Source organism: Schistocerca piceifrons, chromosome 4 (genome assembly GCF_021461385.2).
Source record: "Schistocerca piceifrons isolate TAMUIC-IGC-003096 chromosome 4, iqSchPice1.1, whole genome shotgun sequence".
Lineage (NCBI taxonomy): Eukaryota > Metazoa > Arthropoda > Insecta > Orthoptera > Acrididae > Schistocerca > Schistocerca piceifrons.
The window spans coordinates 90,384,323-90,403,789 of record NC_060141.1 but is presented as its reverse complement, the minus strand read 5'-3'; positions in this window follow the sequence as shown (position 1 = coordinate 90,403,789).

Genomic DNA, 19,467 nt, shown 5'->3' with positions numbered 1-19,467 from the left:
CTGGGTTATGATGCTGCCTTGTAACAGATTTCTCCATTCGTAAATGGATGTACGTTGTGTGTACGTTTTCTTCTCCATTGTGGCAGAAACTCGACCCAACACCGTGCCGCTCTAGCCATAATTTGCACACCATCGCCTTAATCACGCAGAACATTTTGCTTGCACGATTCGTCACCTCTTCCGGCAGCAATGGCAGTCTTTTTTCCTTCTCATCGTCAGTAAATTTAATGAAATTAACAGCAAGCTGGCGCGGCTGCCCGCCCAGTGCTTGCACTGTGAGTTAACAATGCGCACTACTTTCCGAGTTTCAGCTGGACCGTAGCTCTACCAGGTCGCATGACCGAGTTAGTGTCCGCCACTGCCGGGTTTTTCCAGTTCGCTTTGTTGAATGTGAGGTAGTGCAAGTTTAACAATATGTACATGTTGTTGTTGTTGTTGTGGTCTTCAGTCCTGAGACTGGTTTGATGCAGCTCTCCATACTACTCTATCCTGTGCAAGCTTCTTCATCTCCCAGTACTTACAGCAACCTACATCCTTCTGAATCTGCTTAGTGTATTCATCTCTTGGTCTCCCTCTACGTTTTTTACCCTCCACGCTGCCCTCCAATGCTAAATTTGTGGCCCCTTGATGCTTCAAAACATGTCCTACCAACCAGTACCTTCTTCTTGTCAAGTTGTGCCACAAACTCCTCTTCTCCCAAATTCTATTCTTCATTACTTATGTGATCTACCCATCTAATCTTCAGCATTCTTCTGTAGCACCACATTTCGAAAGTTTCTATTCTCTTCCTGTCCAAACTATTTATCGTCCATGTTTCACTTCCATGTATAGCTACACTCCATACAAATACTATCAGAAACGACTTCTTGACACTTAAATCTATACTCGATGTCAACAAATTTCTCTTCTTCAGAAACGCTTTCCTCGCCATTTCCAGTCTACATTTTATATCCTCTCTATTTCGACCATCATCAGTTATTTTGCTCCTCAAATAGCAAAACTCCTTTACTACTTTAAGTGTCTCAATTCCTAATCTAATTCCCTCAGCATCACCCGACTTAATTCGGCTACATTCCATTATCCTCGTTTTGTTTTTGTTGATGTTCATCTTATATCCTCCTTTCAAGACACTGCCCATTCCGTTCAACTGCTCTTCCAAGTCCTTTGCTGTCTCTGATAGAATTACAATGTCATCGGCGAACCTCAAAGTTTTTATTTCTTCTCCATGGATTTTAATACCTACTCCGAATTTTTCTTTTGTTTCCTTTACTGCTTGCTCAATATACAACCCTGTCTCACTCCCTTCCCAACCACTGCTTCCCTTTCATGACCCTCGGCTCTTGTAACTGCCATCTGCTTTCTGTACAAATTGTAAATAGCCTTTCGCTCCCTGTATTTTACCCCTGCCACCTTTAGAATTTGAAAGAGAGTATGCCAGTCAACATTGTCAAAAGCTTTCTCTAAGTCTACAAATGCTAGAAACGTAGGTTTGTCTTTCCTTGATCGTTCTTCTAAGATAACCACTCCGTAACAACTATCGTCTTCAATCGAGAACGTGAAAACTAAAAATACAATGTTAAGTAAAATTTAGGGACTAATGAAATCCACACGTCCTAAACCGCTAACGTAACCAGAATTATTTACACAACTTTATTTTTGGAGAAACTTACAGGTTACGGCTCCCATTGTACACTTTGTGTTCCATTGCTTTTGAATAGCGTGCCGCCCGGAACTTGACGCAACTCTCCACTGAAATCGGCGGCGCCGAGGCAAGCGATACGAGATGTTTACGTTATTCTCGATGGAGAGTCCCACCTATCTCCACTTCATTCGCGTAACTGTCATTCATTTAGCCATTCAGTCCGTTATCTGATCAGTTTGTTTGTTTTCATGTCTCTCTTGTATAGAAGTAATTCCATGGTTCCGCTTAAACTCTCGTCTAGCCAATTGCTGCATTACGTGGATGAATGCAGTGAGACAACCTCCCGTCGTTCGAGTCCTCCCTTGGGCATGGGTGTTTGTGTCGTTCTTAGCATAAGTTAGTTTTAGTAGTGTGTAAGTCTAGGGAGCTATGACCTCAGCAGTTTGATCCCTTAGGAGTTCACACACATTGAACATTTTAACAATACTACGGTTTTAGAAATTATTGCATAGTCCATGTTTGGTTGTCAAAATAGCAGGTTTACAATTTGGAGTCGTCCCTACCCCTCCCCGCGCACTGTCGGATAAATTTCTGAAATTTATTCCTGAAATTCAACTTCACGGTAGTTGTACTACCAAAAACAACATACCAAAATTTGTGTCTGACCCGGATTTCCCTCTTATCTCGAGCTGACGCCTTACGATATGCGAGCATGCTCCGCAGACCGATTCAGACTTCCGTATCTCACACACCTGTCTATTTCTTCTCACAGGCTATAAATTTCGGTCGACGCCCATGAGGACTGTGAGCCGTGCTCGATGTATAAAGCTATTTACTTACGTTGCGTCCCCATCAGCATTTGGCAGTTTTATCTCAGCAGATATCTTTCGTAGGTGGAGGTGAAACGTTACTTGATATTTTTATGTTCGCTCCACTGCCTCTCAGCTCGGAATTTTTTATCTGAAAATTCTGGAACGGTTTAGAAATAAACAGAACTCTAGAAACTTCTGGAAAGACCTGTACGCGCAAGATCTTCTACATATTCCACCTTGTCCTGTTTACTTAAGATGTGACATATGAGATCCGATATTTTACTGTAGACCTCGACGCGGGAAACCTTTACAACAACACAAGTATTTGTGTAAGCTGGACATTTTAATTCAAGCGAGTAACTTATGATGGAAGAGAGAGGAGAAACAGATCCTATCCTAAAGACATCAGCCCTCTTTTTTGCTTTATTATTATTTCATCCCACTCGCCCCGTATAGGCAAGGGGTGGGCTGACAGCGCTATAAAATCCGGCTCTTCAGCCTAGAGCATTTACAAAAATTATTGAAGAAATGACAAAACATATTTATGGATGTAAAAATGTAAAATACAATGTAGAGATGATCACAAACGTACAGAGTAGTTTTCTTCGTTTGAAGCTTAAAAAGGAAATAAAAAGACTGACAAGTAAACATAAAAACACAAAAATTGACATTTAAAACTTTAAAATGAAAATCAAACGGCAACGTTCGCTAAAAAGACGCACTGCATTTTCACTAGAGAGCTAAAGGACCTGCTGTGGGTATCATCCAGCCACATTATCTTTACTTCGTAGATTGTGTTTTAGAGCATGGGTAAATGCTGGGTGCTCACGTGCGATTCCAAAAAGTTGCGTAGTCTTGCGCTAGGTGGCAGCGTGTACTGCTCGGCACATGTGCGCCACGCTGTGGTGGCATACTGAACTACTTGCACGTGGACTGATGGCTGACCTCATCCTTTTAAAAACAGCTCCTGTAAAGGCACTTCGCTCTAGCACGAAATACGAAGTTGCAGTTATTGAGGAACTGAAAAAACTACTTTCTCTTCGACCCCGCCGCCAAACGGCGTTAGTTGTCTCCTATAAGCTTCTTTGCTACAAGAGGCAGTCGTCGCAACCTCTAATCTCGCATGTTATAAACATTCACCGTTACCTACCGCCACCTCAAACGCTGCCCTCCCTCCTTCCTTTCAATCCTTGCCACCCTCTACAATGTCATCCTTGCCACTGGCTTCTATCTCGACATGTGGAAAACCTCCCGTATCCTGATGTTCTCCAAACCCAACAAGCCTCCATCTGATGCCTCTTCCTATCGTCCTATCTGTCTCACATCGGTGTTCAGCAAGCTCTTGGAATCCATCCTTTCCCGGCGCATCCATCACCACCTCCACCAAAACCACCTCCTCCCAAACACCCAATGTGGCTTTCGACCTTCCTTCTCTGCTGATGACCAACTCCTCCGCCTCACTCATCTCCTCTTCCTCCAGCTTAACTCCCGCCGCTCCGCCATTTTTGCCTCCCTTGACCTCGAAAAGGCCTACGACCGTGTCCGGCATCCCGGTCTCCTGTTTAAGCTCCAAACCTACGCCCTTCCTATCAACTACATCCGTCTGATGGCCTCCTTCCTCTCCCACCGCCCCTCCTATGTTACCATCCATAGTGCCAATTCCCACACCTTCTACCCCTCTGCAGGTGTGCCCCAGGGCTCTGTCCTCTCCCCTCTCCTCTACCTCCTGTACACGGCAGATATGCCCCAACCCCCCCCCTCCAGTACACCTATTTCAATATGCTGATGTCACCGCATTCCTCGCCCTCGCTCCTACCCTTCACCGGTCCCAACGCCTTCTCCAGAATCACCTTGACCTTTTTGCAGCATGGTGTAACCAGTGGCTCCTGAAACTCAACCCTTCCAAGACCCAGGCCGTCATCGTAGGTCGTACCACTCGCTCCTTCCGGCTCCTGGATTTCTCCCTTACTGTCTGTGCTCGTCCTGTCCGCCTTACCCCCACCCTCACCTACCTTGGCCTCACCATTGACCGTCACCTCACCTGGATCCCTCATCTCCGCTCCATCCAATCCAAAGTCCACAACCGCCTCCGACTCCTCAAACTCCTCTCTGACCGGACATGGGGGTTGCACCCCTCTACCATCCTCCACACCTACAAATTCTTAATCCGTCCCATCCTATGTTGTACCAGTCCTGCCTGGATATCTGCCCCCCCCCCCCCCCACATTCTATAAGTCCCTCCAGATCCTTGAGCGTCATGCACTCCGCCTTGCCTTCTGTATTCGCCTCCCATCCCCCACGCGGATCCTCTATGATCTCATTCCTTTCCCCCATCTGCTCCTATTCCTCGAACATATCCGCATCCTCTACACCTCCCGCCGTCTTGAACCCCCTCACCCCCTGGTTGCTCCTCTCCTCTCTGATCCCCGCCCCTGCCACGTCTTCACCGTTGTGTCCCCCCTACCCTCCATCTCTACACCCTACATCTCCTTTCCCAAGGTGGCTTCCATCAACTCCCACTCCCGGATGATGCCCTCTCTCCCTCCATTTATCCCTCATATCAACTCTGATCCTCACTCCCCCTCCTTTCCTCTGTCCTTTTCCCGGGCTCCCTCTTCCCCCTTCCATCCTCTTTCTTCCACACCTCCCCTCTCTTTGCCCCCTTCTCTCCCTCGAGTCCTTTTACATTTCCCTCCTCTGCCTCCTCTCATTCCATCTCGCGTCTGCCCTTCTCCCCCTTTATTAGTCCTCTCCCTCCTTGGTTCCCCCCCCCCCTTTTCGTTTTTTTCCTCTCCTCCCTCCTTGTTTTTCCCCCTACTCCAGGTCCCCCCCCCCATCTGCCTTGGATTGGGAGTGCCATCTTTGTGCCGCCTTTTTCGTGCAGTGTTTTACAGTGTGTTTTTCCAGTGCGTGCTCCGTGTTGTGTCTTTTGGGAAGTGTAGCGAACAGCCATCATACTGTCGCTGGGTGTGCTTTTTATCACTTGCGAACAGAAACCAGACTGTCGCCATGTTTTTTAATTGTGTGTCTACTATGTTACTTGTCTGATTCCTGTGTATTTTATCAACATTGCCGTCCCCTTTTGCTTTCTGTTTTAACTTTCCGCATTTTTACGCCATTTTCCACTTTAAATCACCATTTTATCACCTGTTTTTTCTTGTTTCTTTCTTCTTTCTTTTTTTTTAAAAAAGTCTGTAGGCTGTGGAGCAGCTTAGTAAGCTGCTGCCAGCCCACCCCCTTCGGGGGGAATTGAAAATCAATAAAGAAAAAAAAATAAATAAATATTCACTTACGGCTGTCTCTCCCTCAGTCGACTTTAGTGGGAATGCTGACGTCGATGGGGTGGCGTGGCTGATGGTTGCGCCACAACCTTTGTGTTACTGTTAGTTATTCTGCAAAACAACAAGGGCAATGTGTTTGTGTTGTTTTCATGTGTGGCATGATTCGTCTACAGGTTTTTGATAGCTTTATCTCCATACGTTTTTTTTTTTGTTTTTTTTTTGTCTCATCGTTTATAATAGGCATAGCAACTGAGTACATTTAATGTTAACCTGTAACAGGAATATAAATTTTTGAAATCGTGTAGCAGTAACAGTACAATGAATGTGCTCATTGCACACTATTTACTGGGGAATTTTCCGTTGCAAATAAAAATGGTTCAAATGGCTCTAAGCGCTATGGGACTTAACATCCGAGGTCATCTGGCCCCTAGACGTAGAACTACTTAAACCTAACTAACCTAAGGACATCACACACACCCATGCCCGAGGCAGGATTCGAATCTGCCGGCCAGTGTGGCCAAGCGGTTCTAGGCGCTTCAGTCTGGAACCGCACGACCGCTACGGTGGCAGGTTCGAATCCTGCCTCGGGCATGGATGTGTGTGATGTCCTTAGGCTAGTTAGGTTTAAGTAGTTCTAAGTTCTAGGGGACTGATGACCTTACATTTTAAGTCCCGTAGTGCTCAGAGCCATTTGAACCATTTTTTATTCGAATCTGCGACCGTAGCAGCAGCGCAGCTCCGGACTGAAGCGCCTAGAACAGCTCGGCCACAACGGCCGATATTGCAAATAAAGGAAAGGGTGATGTTAATGAGCACGTGAAAAGAGCTAAACATGGGAGTGCTATCAATGCTGCTGCTTCACCAAAGCCAAAGATGGGAATAATAGTCATCTGGAGTGTGCTGCTACAGATGCTACATTTTCATGCCACACTGCTAGACACGAATGTAATTGAAACAAACCAACTACGAAAAAATTCGTGTCTTGTGAAAAATACAGCTGAATTAATAAAGCTTAGTGTTCCAGTAAACTGTTAAGACTTTTAAAGTAATTTCAAAAATATGTCCTAGTCTGAATCCAAAAAAAATATGGTAATATGTACTGAGTCGGATCCAAAATACATAGTAAGCCTAATTACGTACATGCGGACTTAAAATGCAAGTTTACCCGAAATGTCATGTGCTCTATCCACTAAAATACATAAGATTTGAATTATTTCTGTTACTTTCTGACTAACTGATGATGTCGAGAAGTCTTATTTTACATCCAAAAGGCTGAGATAAACGTGCTGATCTTGGTATGCACAAAACACATTTGTGTTTTATTGGGATCTCCAGTCCAAAGACTGGTTTGATGAGCTCTCCATGCTACTCTATCCTGTGCAAGCCTCTTTATGACCGAATAACTTGTGCAACCGACATCCTTCTGAATCTGCTCACTGTATTCATCTCTTGGATTCACTCTATAATTTTTACTCCCCACGCTTCCCACTAATATTAAGTCGGTGGTTCCTTGATGCCTCCGAATGTGTTCTGTAAACCGACCCCTTCTTTTAGTCAAGTTGTAGCACAAATTTCTTGTCTCGCCAGCTCTATTCATTAGCTCTTAGTCAGTTATGTGATCTACCAATCTAATCCTCAGCATTCTTCTGTAGCACTACATTTCAAAAGCTTCTATTCTCTTCTTGTCTAAACGGTTTATCATCCATGTTTCACTTCCATACATGGCTACATTCCAGACAATTCCTTTCAGAAAAGAATTCCTACAATTAAGTCTATATTCGACAGTAACAACTTTCTCTTCTTCAGAAAAGCTTTTCTTGCCATTTACATTTTATATCGTCTCTACTTTGCGCATCATCATTTATTTTGCTGCCCAAATAGCAAAACCCATCTAGTACGTTAAGTTTCTCGTTTCCTAATCTAATTCCCACAGCGTCACCTGGTTTAATTCGACTACATTCCATTACCCTTGTCTTGTTTTTGTTGATATTTATCTTATACCTTACTTTCGAGACGTCCATTTCGCTAAACTGTTCTTACAAACTCTTTTGCTGTCTCTGACATAATTAGAAGGTGGCAATATTGAATTATACAAAACAAATCGTCATAATTTCTAAACCGTTTGCGTTAGGTCGTTCAAACTGCACGGTTGGCCGCGGGGCATGATGGGAATTAGTACGTGCATGTATAGTTCGTTTTAGCGACGAAGCCCACTTTCATTTGGATGGGTTGGTCAATAACCAAATTTAGCGAAATCGGCGCATTTGGGGGACTGAGAATCCGCATTTCGCGATCGAAAAGTCTCTTCACCCTCAACGGGTGACTGTGTGGTGTGCAATGTCCAGTCACGGAATAGTCAGTGCGGTATTCCTTGATGGCGCGGTGACTACCGAACGGTATGTGAAGGGTTTGGAAGACGATTTCATCCCCATTATCCGAAGTGACCCCGATTGCAACAAGATATGGTTCATGCAAGACAGAGCTCGACCCCATCGAAGCAGGAGAGTGTTTGATGTCCTGGAGGAGTACTTTGAGGACCGCATTCTGCGTCTGGTGTACGCAAAGACAACTGATATGGGCTTCGATTGGTCACCATATTCTCCGGATCTGAACATATGCGACTCCTTTTTGTGGGGTGTACAACAATAACACCAAAACTATTGCTGAGATGAAAATAGCCATTCAGAAGGTCATCGGAAGCATCGATGTTCCGACACTTCAACGGGTCATGCAGAATTTCGCTATTCGTCTCCGTCCAATCATCGCAAATGATGGCAGGCATATCGAACATGAAGTTTACATGCTGAATAAAGTGTATGCACGGCATAGTTTGTAACTAATTTACATTTTTCCATTAAGTTCAATAACTGTCGCCCTGTACAATGGCCGGCCAAGGTGGCCGAGCAGTTCAAGGCGCTATAGTCTGGAACCGCGCGATCGCTACGGTCGCAGGTTCGAATCCGACTCGGGCATGGATGTGTGTGATGTCCTTAGGATAGTTAGGTATAAATAGTTCTAAGTTCTAGGGGACTGATGACCACAGAAGTTAAGTCCCATAGTGCTCAAAGCCATTTGAACCTGTACAATGTCATCAGCACACCTCAAGGTTTTTATTTCTTCTCCCTGAAATTTAATTTCTACTTCAAATTTTTCTTTGATTTCCTTTACTGCTTGCTCAGTGTACAGACTGAATAACATCGATGACGGGCTACAACGCTGTCTCACTCCCTTCTCGATCACTGCTTCCCTTTCATATCCCTCCACTTATATGACTGTTGTCGGGTTTCTGTACAAGTTGTAAATAGCCCTTCGCTCTCTGTATTTTACCCCTGTTACCCTCAGAATTTCAAAGAGTGTATGCCGACTAGCACTGTCAAAAGATTTCTCTAAGTCTACAAATGCTATAAACCTGGGTTTGCCTTTCCGTAAGCCGTCTTCTAAGATAAATCGGGAGTCAGTATTGCCTCCTGCGTTTCTACATTTCTCTGAAATCCAAACTGATCTTCCACGAGGTTGGCTTCTACCAGTTTTTCCATTCTACTGTAAGGAATATGTGTTAGTATTTTCCAACCATAATTTATTAAACTGATAGTTCTGTAATTTTCACATCTTCCAGGAACTGCTTTCCGTGGAATTCGAAAAATTACTTCTTCTCGAAGTCTGAGGATATTTTGCCTGTCCCACAAATCTTGCACACCATATGGAAGAGTTTTGTCATGAGTGGCTCTCCCAAGGCTATCAGTAGTTCTGACGCGATGTCGTCTACTCCAGGGATCTTGTTTCGACTAAGATCTTACCGTGCTGCATCAAATTCTTCTCGTTGCATAATATTTCCCATCTGATCTTCATCTACGTCCTCTTCAATTTTTATAATATGCCTTCAGGTTTAGCCACCATGCATAGATCCTCTACAGAGTGATCTTTTCCACGGTGTAACAAAAAAGGTCTAATGAATTTATGTTCGGAAATGCATGGTTTCCATGCTAGAGACCACTTATTCAGTCATACTTTGTCACAGAGACTGCGGTCTAACACGCGCTGTACCATGCAGCAATAGTTACTACAGCATGCATGGTTGCCTCCTAGAAGATGGTACCATTCCTCATATGGCATGCCCTCGCGCCCTCTCCTGCCATAGTAATTGGTAATGTTGTGTCCAATTACTTTCTCTTGCTGACTCACCTTATAGTTGATGTGATACGGTGCTGTACACAATGGTTCCGTATTCGAATCGACAGCTTGCCGACTTGGTGTTTACTTACAGAAAGGCAAACGGCAACGGGCGGCGGGCAGTAAAGTTGTATCAGGAGACCTATCCCGCTGACAGCAACCACAGCATTCAATGTTTTCAACAGCGTTTCGCCGTTTGTCTTAGAGAGGATTGCTTCAGGAAGCAGGAAATCATGAAGGACGTACCCGAAACGTACAGACTTGGAGGAAAATGTGGAGGGCGACCGCCGTGTCAGTACCAGGCAGTTGGCCCATCCTAGGCCAGACGACCATGTGGAACATTCTCCATAACAAATGTTACTACCCTTATCACATACAGCGTGTGCAGGGTTTACTAGACTTTCCACATCGGGAGCAGTTTTGTCACTGGTTTATTCACCAGGCAACCACGATTCCGGAATTTGTGTCACCCATACTGTTTTCAGATGAAGCCACCTTTACCCAGAGTGGTATCTTCAACTTTTATAACAGTCATCTGTCGGTTATTATGCAGAACATTGTAAAGAAACTGGTTCTCTACCTTCTTAAAAAAAAGACTTTTAAATAATAAAACATGACCTATACAAGGAATCTGATTACCCCTGTTAGTCATGGACGAAAAAGAAAAAAAAATTAGGTAATTCAGTAAAATTATTATATCGATGCGATAAATCACTTTAACAGGGGGCCAAATGAACAATTAAAGTCAATATAATTCCAGTAAACCTGCAAAAGTAAAAACAAATTATTGTAGGGACCTTCATAGACATCGCGCATCTGCTAGATGCCCACGAAATACGTAGTTTTATTTTGAAGCTGACAGCCAATGAGAAAATAGGTGCAGTTTTCAAGCAGTAGTGGTGGACAGCATCAGCTGGTAATATACGTAATTTTACGGTAGCTAATTTTACTACACAAAAATAAAATATATACTCCCTCCAAAAGAAATAACAAACAAACATCAAAATAAAATTATAGTGAGCAGCAAAATGTCTGAGAAGAATTTTGAAAGAAAATTATTAATTGAGATTTAATTTGGCGGGTTTTCAACACTGTCAACAACACGAAATAATGGAAAGAATATTTATTGGAACCAAACCAAATTGAGATTTTGTGACAGTATTTTTAAAATAGTTAATTTAACTGCAATTGTCTTTAATTTCGAAATGAGAGAGAGCGTAATAATTTTCTTTTAATGTCTTAACTGTTGCTGCAGGCAGTGCGATGACGTCAGCGGTGGTCCGCGTGGACGATGTGTGAAGTTAATCCTGGTTCGTGGCGCGAAGGTAATGCGGATCCTCCTGTTTCATTAATCTTCCAGTTACGGCGGTGGTCCACGTCTCCGTTGTAGTCGAATCAGCTGGCATCACTGGCGCGATAATAATAGTTTCAGTGTGCGCGTTGTTACGCGCGCGACGAAAGTTTATTTATCACGCGGTGCGGGTAGGTCGGAATTATGCAATGTCTTTAGTATTTACGATATATATCCGGTTAATCCCAATACTTCGCACAGTTCTTTTACCATGTTGCCACAGGAAAACAGTCACATGTGTTTTTCACTATAATAGTCCGTTAAACATCAATTCAATTACGTCGTCGTCTTTAAGACAGTTTGGACGATATAATAAATGTTTCCTGATCAAATCACAGCACTTTTCTTTTACTTAACATTTTGTTTTGGTCCACTTTCACGCAATTCTAACAGTTAGTGTCTCCACACGACAATGGTGTCTGGTTCATGGCTAATTGTCACAAGTTCACACAGTTTGTAAAATCGCCACCGCAAACACTCGATATACTTTTCAGGTTTTACTGTTCACTTAATAATGCACGATCTCCTATTAACACAGCGGACGCACTGTAATTAATTGTTCCTCCGCGTATCACCGTCTTTCACGCCGAAATTTGCAACGTTTTACACCCACGAACCAACCACGATACCACAACAACTCGCAAGCACTCTAACGATAGTCGTTCGCTCTCTCTCTGACACAATACTTCTCCGAGCCTCACCAAAGATTTACAAAACATATAGAACCAGAACATTCATATTCGTACAATATAAAATATAAAATAGTAGCAAAATGAATGACGAAACAATGTGACGTATTAACAAATAAAGAATAGTTGAAATAAATGATACATACGTACTATGACAAGGTAATGCACGAAAGAAAAAACATATTATCGACTTTCGGGGAAAGCAATGTCTTTACAACACCCATAGTATGACGACAGCGAATGGTGAGCATCGGTGCAGCCGGAATGTGTGGCCCGGGATAATTGGCGACCGTATTTTGGGACCAGTCCTCTTTCCACGTCCTTTAACACGCCGGAACTATCGACGTTTCTTGCGGGTGACTTTACCTCCCCTGCTGGAAGAAGTGGCATTGATGATTCGAAGGATTATGTGGCTGCCACATGATGGCGCTCCAGGCCACTTAGCCATTAACGTCCGAACGCATCTCTATCGTGTTTTCCCTGGCCGGTGGATTAGACGAGGGTGTCCAGCTGTATGGCCTGCTCGTTCACCAGATCTCAACCCCTGGGAATTATGGATACGGAACCATCTCAAAAGCATCGGTATGCAGAGCCGATTCCAGATGTGGAGACACTAGAGCAGCGTATTTACACGCTGCCTTTGACACAATTCGGATGCAGCTTGGCCGACGTGAACGTGTGACACAGAACATGCTACGGTGCGTACACGCATGTGTTGAGGCACATGGAAACCATTTTCAACACATAGTGTACCTGTGGCTGCATGTTACAGCGCGTGTTAGACGGCAGCCTTGGCAACAATGTATGACTGAATAAATGGTCTCTAGCACGGATATCATTCATTTCCGGAGATAAATTCAATGGAACTTTTTTGTTCCGTTTCCTCTCATAATCCCTACAGTTTAAACACGGTGGAAAAATCACTCTATGTATACTTCTTCCATCTTTCATTTTTCCCTTCCTTGCTTAGGACTGGTTTTCCCTCTGATCTCTTGATATTCATCAGCAGTTTCTCTTTTCTCTAGAAGTCTTTAATTTTATGTAGGCGGTAGCTGTCTATCCCCTAGTGAAATGTGCTTCTAAATCCTTACATTTGTCCTCTAGCCATTCCTTCATAGCAATTCTGCACTTCGTATCGATCTATTTTTTTAGACTGCTTCATTTGCTGCATTTTTAAATTTTCTCCTTTCATCAAATAAATTCAAGGATTTATATTAGGCCTTGCCTTTTTAACTATTGATCCTACGCTGCCTTCATTATTTCATCTCTTAAAGCTATCCATTCCTCTTCTACTGTATTATTTTCCCCTGTTCTCATCAACTGTAGCTTGTGGCTCCCTCTGAAACTCGCAACAGCCTCTGGTTCTTTAAACTTATCCAGGTCCCATCTCCTTAATTTCCGACCTTTTTGCAGTTTCTTCAGTTTTAATCTCACATCCAATAAACTGCGATCAGAGTCCACGTCTAACCCGATAAACGTCTTATAAATTAACACATGGTTTCTAAATCTCTGTCTAATCATTACATAAGCAATTTGAAACATTCCGGCGTCTCCAGTTCTCTTTCGTGTATACAGTCTTCTTTCACGATTCTTAAACCAAGTGTTAGCAATGAATAAATTATGCTCTGTACATAATTCGACCAGGCAGCTTGCTCTTTCTTTCCTCGCCCCCCCCCCCCTCCCCCAAGTCCAGTCCACATTCACCGACTGTTTTTCCCTCACTGTCTTTTCCTACCATCGAATTCGACTCACCCAAAAAAATTAAATTTTCGTCTCCCTTAACTATGTGAATTATTTCTTTCATCTCGTCATACATTTCTTCAATCTCTTCATCATCTGCGGAACTATCTGGTATATAAACTTGTAGTACTGTGACAGGTGTGGGCTTCGTGTCTACCTTGGTTATGATAATGCCTTGACTAAGCTGTTCATAGCAGCTTATCTGCATTCCTATTTTCTTATTCATTATTAAACCGGCTCCTGCATTAGTCCTATGTGACTTTGTACTTATAACCCTGTATTCGCCTGACTAGAAGTCCTGTTCCTGCTGGAGCCGTACATCACTAATTCCCTCTACATCTAACTTCAACCTACCCATTTCCCTTTTTAAATTTTCTACCTTATCTGTCCTATTAAGGGTTCTAACATTCCACGCTCCGATCCGTAGAACGCCAGGTTTCTTTTTCTTGATGACGACATCCTCCTGAGCAGTCCCCGGCCGGAGACCTGAATGTGGGAATTCTTTTACCTTCGGAACATTTTACCCAAGAGGATGCCATCATCATTTAACCAACCAGAGAGCTGCATGCCCTCGGTAAAAATTACGTCTGTACTTTCTCCTTGCTTTCAGCAGTTTGCAGTACCAGCACAGCTAGGCTGTTTTGGTTGGCGTTACAAGGCCATATCAGTCAGTGACCCAGACTTTTGCCCCTGTAACTACCGAAAAGACTGCTGCCCCTCTTCAGGAACCACATGTGTTTCTGGCCTTTCAACAGATACCCACTCAATTGTGGATGCACTTAACAGTACAAATATCTGTATCGCTGAGGGACGCCAGCCAGGCACCGACGGCAAGGTCCGTGGTCCATGGGGGAAAAATAAAACACGTTTATTATACCTATAAACCCCCCCAGATATTTTCTCTACACTAGAATGTCTTTGCCAGAACTTTAAGGTTGAATAACTTAAACAGGACAATTTCGATCCTCATTACATCGTATACGGGTGTTACAAAAAGGTACGGCCAAACGTTCAGGAAACATTCCTAACACACAAAGAAAGAGAATATGTTATGTATACATGTGTCCGGAAACGGTTACTTTCCATGTTAGAGCTCATTTTATTACTTCTCTTCAAATCACATTAATCATGGAATGGAAACACACAGCAACAGAACGTACCAGCGTGACTTCAAACACTTTGTTACTGGAAATGTTCAAAATGTCCTCCGTTAGCGAGGATACATGCCTCTACCCTCCGTCGCATGGAATCCCTGATGCGCTGATGCAGCCCTGGAGAATGGCGTATTGTATCACAGCCGTCCACAATATGAGCACGAAGAGTCTCTACATTTGGTACCGGGATTGCGTAGACAAGAGCTTTCAAATGCCCCCATAAATGAAAGTCAAGAGGGTTGAGGCCAGGAGAGCGTGGAGCCCATGGAATTGGTCCGCCTCTAGCAATCCATCGGTTGCCGAATATGTTGTTGAGAAGCGTACGAACACTTCGACTGAAATGTGCAGGAGCTCCATCGTTCATGAACCACATGTTGTGTCGTACTTGTAAAGGTTCATGTTCTAGCAGCACAGGTAGAGTATCCCGTATGAAATCATGATAACGTGCTCCACTGAGCATAGGTGGAAGAACATGGGGCCCAATCAAGACATCACCAACAATGCCTGCCCAAACGTTCACAGAAAATCTGTGTTGATGACGTGATTGCACAATTGCGTGCGAATTCTCGTCAGCCCACACATGTTGATTGTGAAAATTTACAATTTGATCACGTTGGAATGAAGCCTCATCCGTCAAGAGAACATTTGCACTGAAATGAGGATTGACACATTGTTGGATGAACCATTCGCAGAAGTGTACCCGTGGAGGCCAATCAGCTGCTGATAGTGCCTGCACACGCTGTACATGGTACGGAAACAACTGGTTCTCCCGTAGCACTCTCCATACAGTGACGTGGTCAACGTTACCTTGTACAGCAGCAACTTCTCTGACGCTGACATTAGGGTTACCGTCAACTGCACGAAGAATTGCCTCGTCCATTGCAGGTGTCCTCGTCGTTCTAGGTCTTCCCCAGGCGCGAGTCATAGGCTGGAATGTTCCGTGCTCCCTAAGACGCCGATCAATTGATTCGAACGTCTTCCTGTCGGGACACCTTCGTTCTGGAAATATGTCTCGATACAAACGTACCGCGCCACGGCTCTTGCCCCGTGCTAATCCATACATCAAATGAGCATCTGCCAACCGCGCATTTGTAAATATTGCACTGACTGCAAAACCACGTTCGTGATGAACACTAACCTGTTGATGCTACTACGTACTGATGTGCTTGATGCTAGTACTGTAGAACAATGAGTCGCATGTCAACACAAGCACCGAAGTTAACATTACCTTCCTTCAATTGGGCCAACTGGCGGTGAATCGAGGAAGTACAGTACATACTGACGAAACTAAAATGAGCTCTAACACGGAAATTAAGCGTTTCCGGACACATGTCCGCATAACATCTTTTCTTTATTTGTGTGTGAGGAATGTTTCCTGAAAGTTTGGCCGTACCTTTTTGTAACACCCTGTATATTGGAGCACTCAATTTCGGATCCTTATAATTTTTCATACTTTGTCTAACGAGTCTTCCACAGAATCCCGTGATATGTTGTCAAATAACAGGTAATGAGTTCCGAACTTTTCGCTAGTGTCTCAGTAAGAGTGTTTCGACTTAATAAAAAAAAAAAGCGAGCCGCATATTACTTTGTCAGCAGTATGCTCGCGAACTTCTCGTGAACGGTAGAGGAAAAAGCTGCCGCCAGGAGCCTCGCCTGAGCCACATAGACACTTACGAGCATGCAACAGTGCCGTTCCCGCTGACCCAGAGGGCTCCTTTGCCCTCGCAGTAAAAACTGACGGCAGACGGTACGTCGCGAGCAGTGTGCACACTTTCGAACAACGCGCTCGCTAGCGGCTGATAGCTGGGATCGCAAGTGTGTCCGTGCGCCTCAACGTGTTCTGACTGCGGTACTCGAACGCTCCTCTGTTCCTCGTCGCTTATGTTCCTCTCCACCCAGCATCTACGAGTAAACCCGGCCAACTGCCTCCTTTTGCTGGCATACATATTGGAGCACTACTGGACAAATTCAATTTTTCAATAATTCCTATTACGCTGCTTCAAATCCTTCATAATGACGTCTAAAGAAATTGAAATACATGAGATCAATGGTGTCCCTAGGAACGTAACATGTGATGCTAAATTGCAATCCAGTTGTACAGCAATAAGCATCTGAGCCGCAGACAGGCATCATGATGGATATATAGCTCTATTAGCGTACTATCGAAAGGAGTTGTGTTATCACATTATCGAAAAGAATTGTTCAACTTGACGAGAGATTTAAGACTGTTGTGGCCAGACCTGACAAATTACGTATGGACAACGCATTCATTGGTGGCCAGATCGTAGGGGCTGGAAGAGTTCTGCATTTCATCTTGCCCCATCTCACTTCCGAAATACACTGCGCAACAAAATTAAAGGATCACTTTTTTCGAAATCCCGTAATTTTCTGTAATCCCGACGCAGAAATGTGAAATTTGGTTCAAAGATGTCTGCAACTTTTCTCTATGATGTTTCAAACGCTTGGCGCCCTGCTACTTCACACTATGGCTCGGTGACGCATCAATCAGTAAGGTGTCGACACACGCGAAAAAAAAAAGGGCCGAGCTCAGACGTTCATGTGAGCTGTAAGGTGGCTAACAACGTAAAATTGGTACCTTGCACGTGTCACACAGCAGGAAAGTCTTCACACCCCCTCTTACCCCCATTTCACCCCATCTTTTCAAAAAAATGGGTCTGAGCACTATGGGACTTAACATCTTAGGTCATCAGTCCCCTAGAACTTAGAACTACTTAAACCTAAATAACCTAAGGACATCACACACATCCATGCCCGAGGCAGGATTCAAACCTGCGACCGTAGCAGTCCTGCGGTTCCGGACTGCAGCGCCTAGAACCGCACGGCCACCGCGGCCGGCCCCCCCATCTTTTGACGCCTGTGTTATGGAGGTCAGAACGACGACACCTAGTGCTGAAATGACGCGGTTTTCTTAGGGGTGGCCGAGGGAAACATTTCAGACACACCGTCGCTCAGGATGGACACGAAAAGGCCTCAAGTGACGCCATAAATGGCGTCAATGAAACGATCTCTTTCCTTGGAACGTTGATTCCATCATATTTTGCTGTCGAAAACCGTAGTTCGCAGTGCGATCAGCAACAGGACAAGTTCTTGACAACTTTCGATTTTGTTGCTACCCCCTGCGCGTTCAAACCTTTTCTAAGAACATCGTGGCGCTGCTACCCCATTGAACGTGATCTGACCCCTATGCAGTGTACAACGACCGCAATTTTTGCACTGCTTTACAATTGGAATCACTACGGGCTGTTAAAAGCATTCGAGGAAATCTGAACGTGATCCGAAGCAGCAAAGGGATCAAACGCTTTTTCATCACTCCTCTTTCGCGCCGTCGTACGGCGTGATTAAGGGGGGGGGAGTGTGCAACATTAAGACGTCCATGAAATAAAACTACCAGTTAGGCAACAACCTTATTGACACCAGCGCACCTTCGTCGAGCACGTTACAAATGTGCCTGTCCGAAAATTCGACGCACATTCAGCGTCGTGACTGCTCTAGAGGCTAAGGGTTAGGCATCGAACAGAATCCCGTATGGACTACATAGGAATGAGAGTCCCTGGCGTAGAGAAACAGCTGAAACAGTTGAAACAAATAAGTAATAAGGTCTCTATAGAATCCCAATTCGGTTTTGCAAAGAGTACTCTAAAGCATTACTGAAAGAGATAAAACAAAAAAGTCACCAGGTCCGGATGGAATCAAACTAGTTCACCCCTTACTTATCTTACATTTATCACGAATCTCCCGCCCAGGGCCTAATCCCAAGCGACTAGAAAAAGCGCAGATGACTACTGCTTATAAGAAGGGCAAAAGAACGGACCCGCAAAATTACTGACCAATATCCCTGACGTCGGTTTGCTGCAGAATCCTTGAGCACATTCTCAGTTCGAATATAATAAATTTTCTTGAGACCGAGAATCTTACGTCTACGAATCAGAATGGTTTTACATAGCATCGATCGTGCGAAACTCAGCTTTCCCTTTTCTCGCATGATATACTGCGAACTATGGATGAAGGGCAACTGCCAGATTTCATATTTCCAGATTTTTGAAAAGCGTTGACTCGGTGCCCCACTGCAGGCTGTTAAAGAACGTACGAGCGTATGGAATAGTTCACAGAAATGTGAGTGACACGAAGACTTCTTAGGGTATACAGCACAGTATGTTGTCACCGACAGTGAGTGTTCATCAGAGACAAAGGTTTCGTCAGGAGTGCCCTATGGAAGTGTGATAGGACCGCTATTATTCTCTGTATAAATAAATGATTTGGTGAACAGGGTGGGCAGCAGTCTTGATTGCTGGTAATGCTGTCATGAACGCGAAGGCGTCAAAGTTGAGAGACTTTAGGAGGATACAAAATGACTCAGACAAAATTTCTAGTTATATGAAATGTATTCGCCATTGCGAATATTGACAACCACCAGCTGCATAATGGAATGATTACTATGTAAATTTGTGATGGACCGGGACTCGAACCCGAATTTCCCACTTAACGCGTGCGATCGCCTCACTAATTGGATACCGAGTACGACTCACCGCCAGACCCAAACTTCCATATATTGCCAACCATGTGTCTATAACCTATATTCGTAATCCATCATGTACATTCCAGTACAG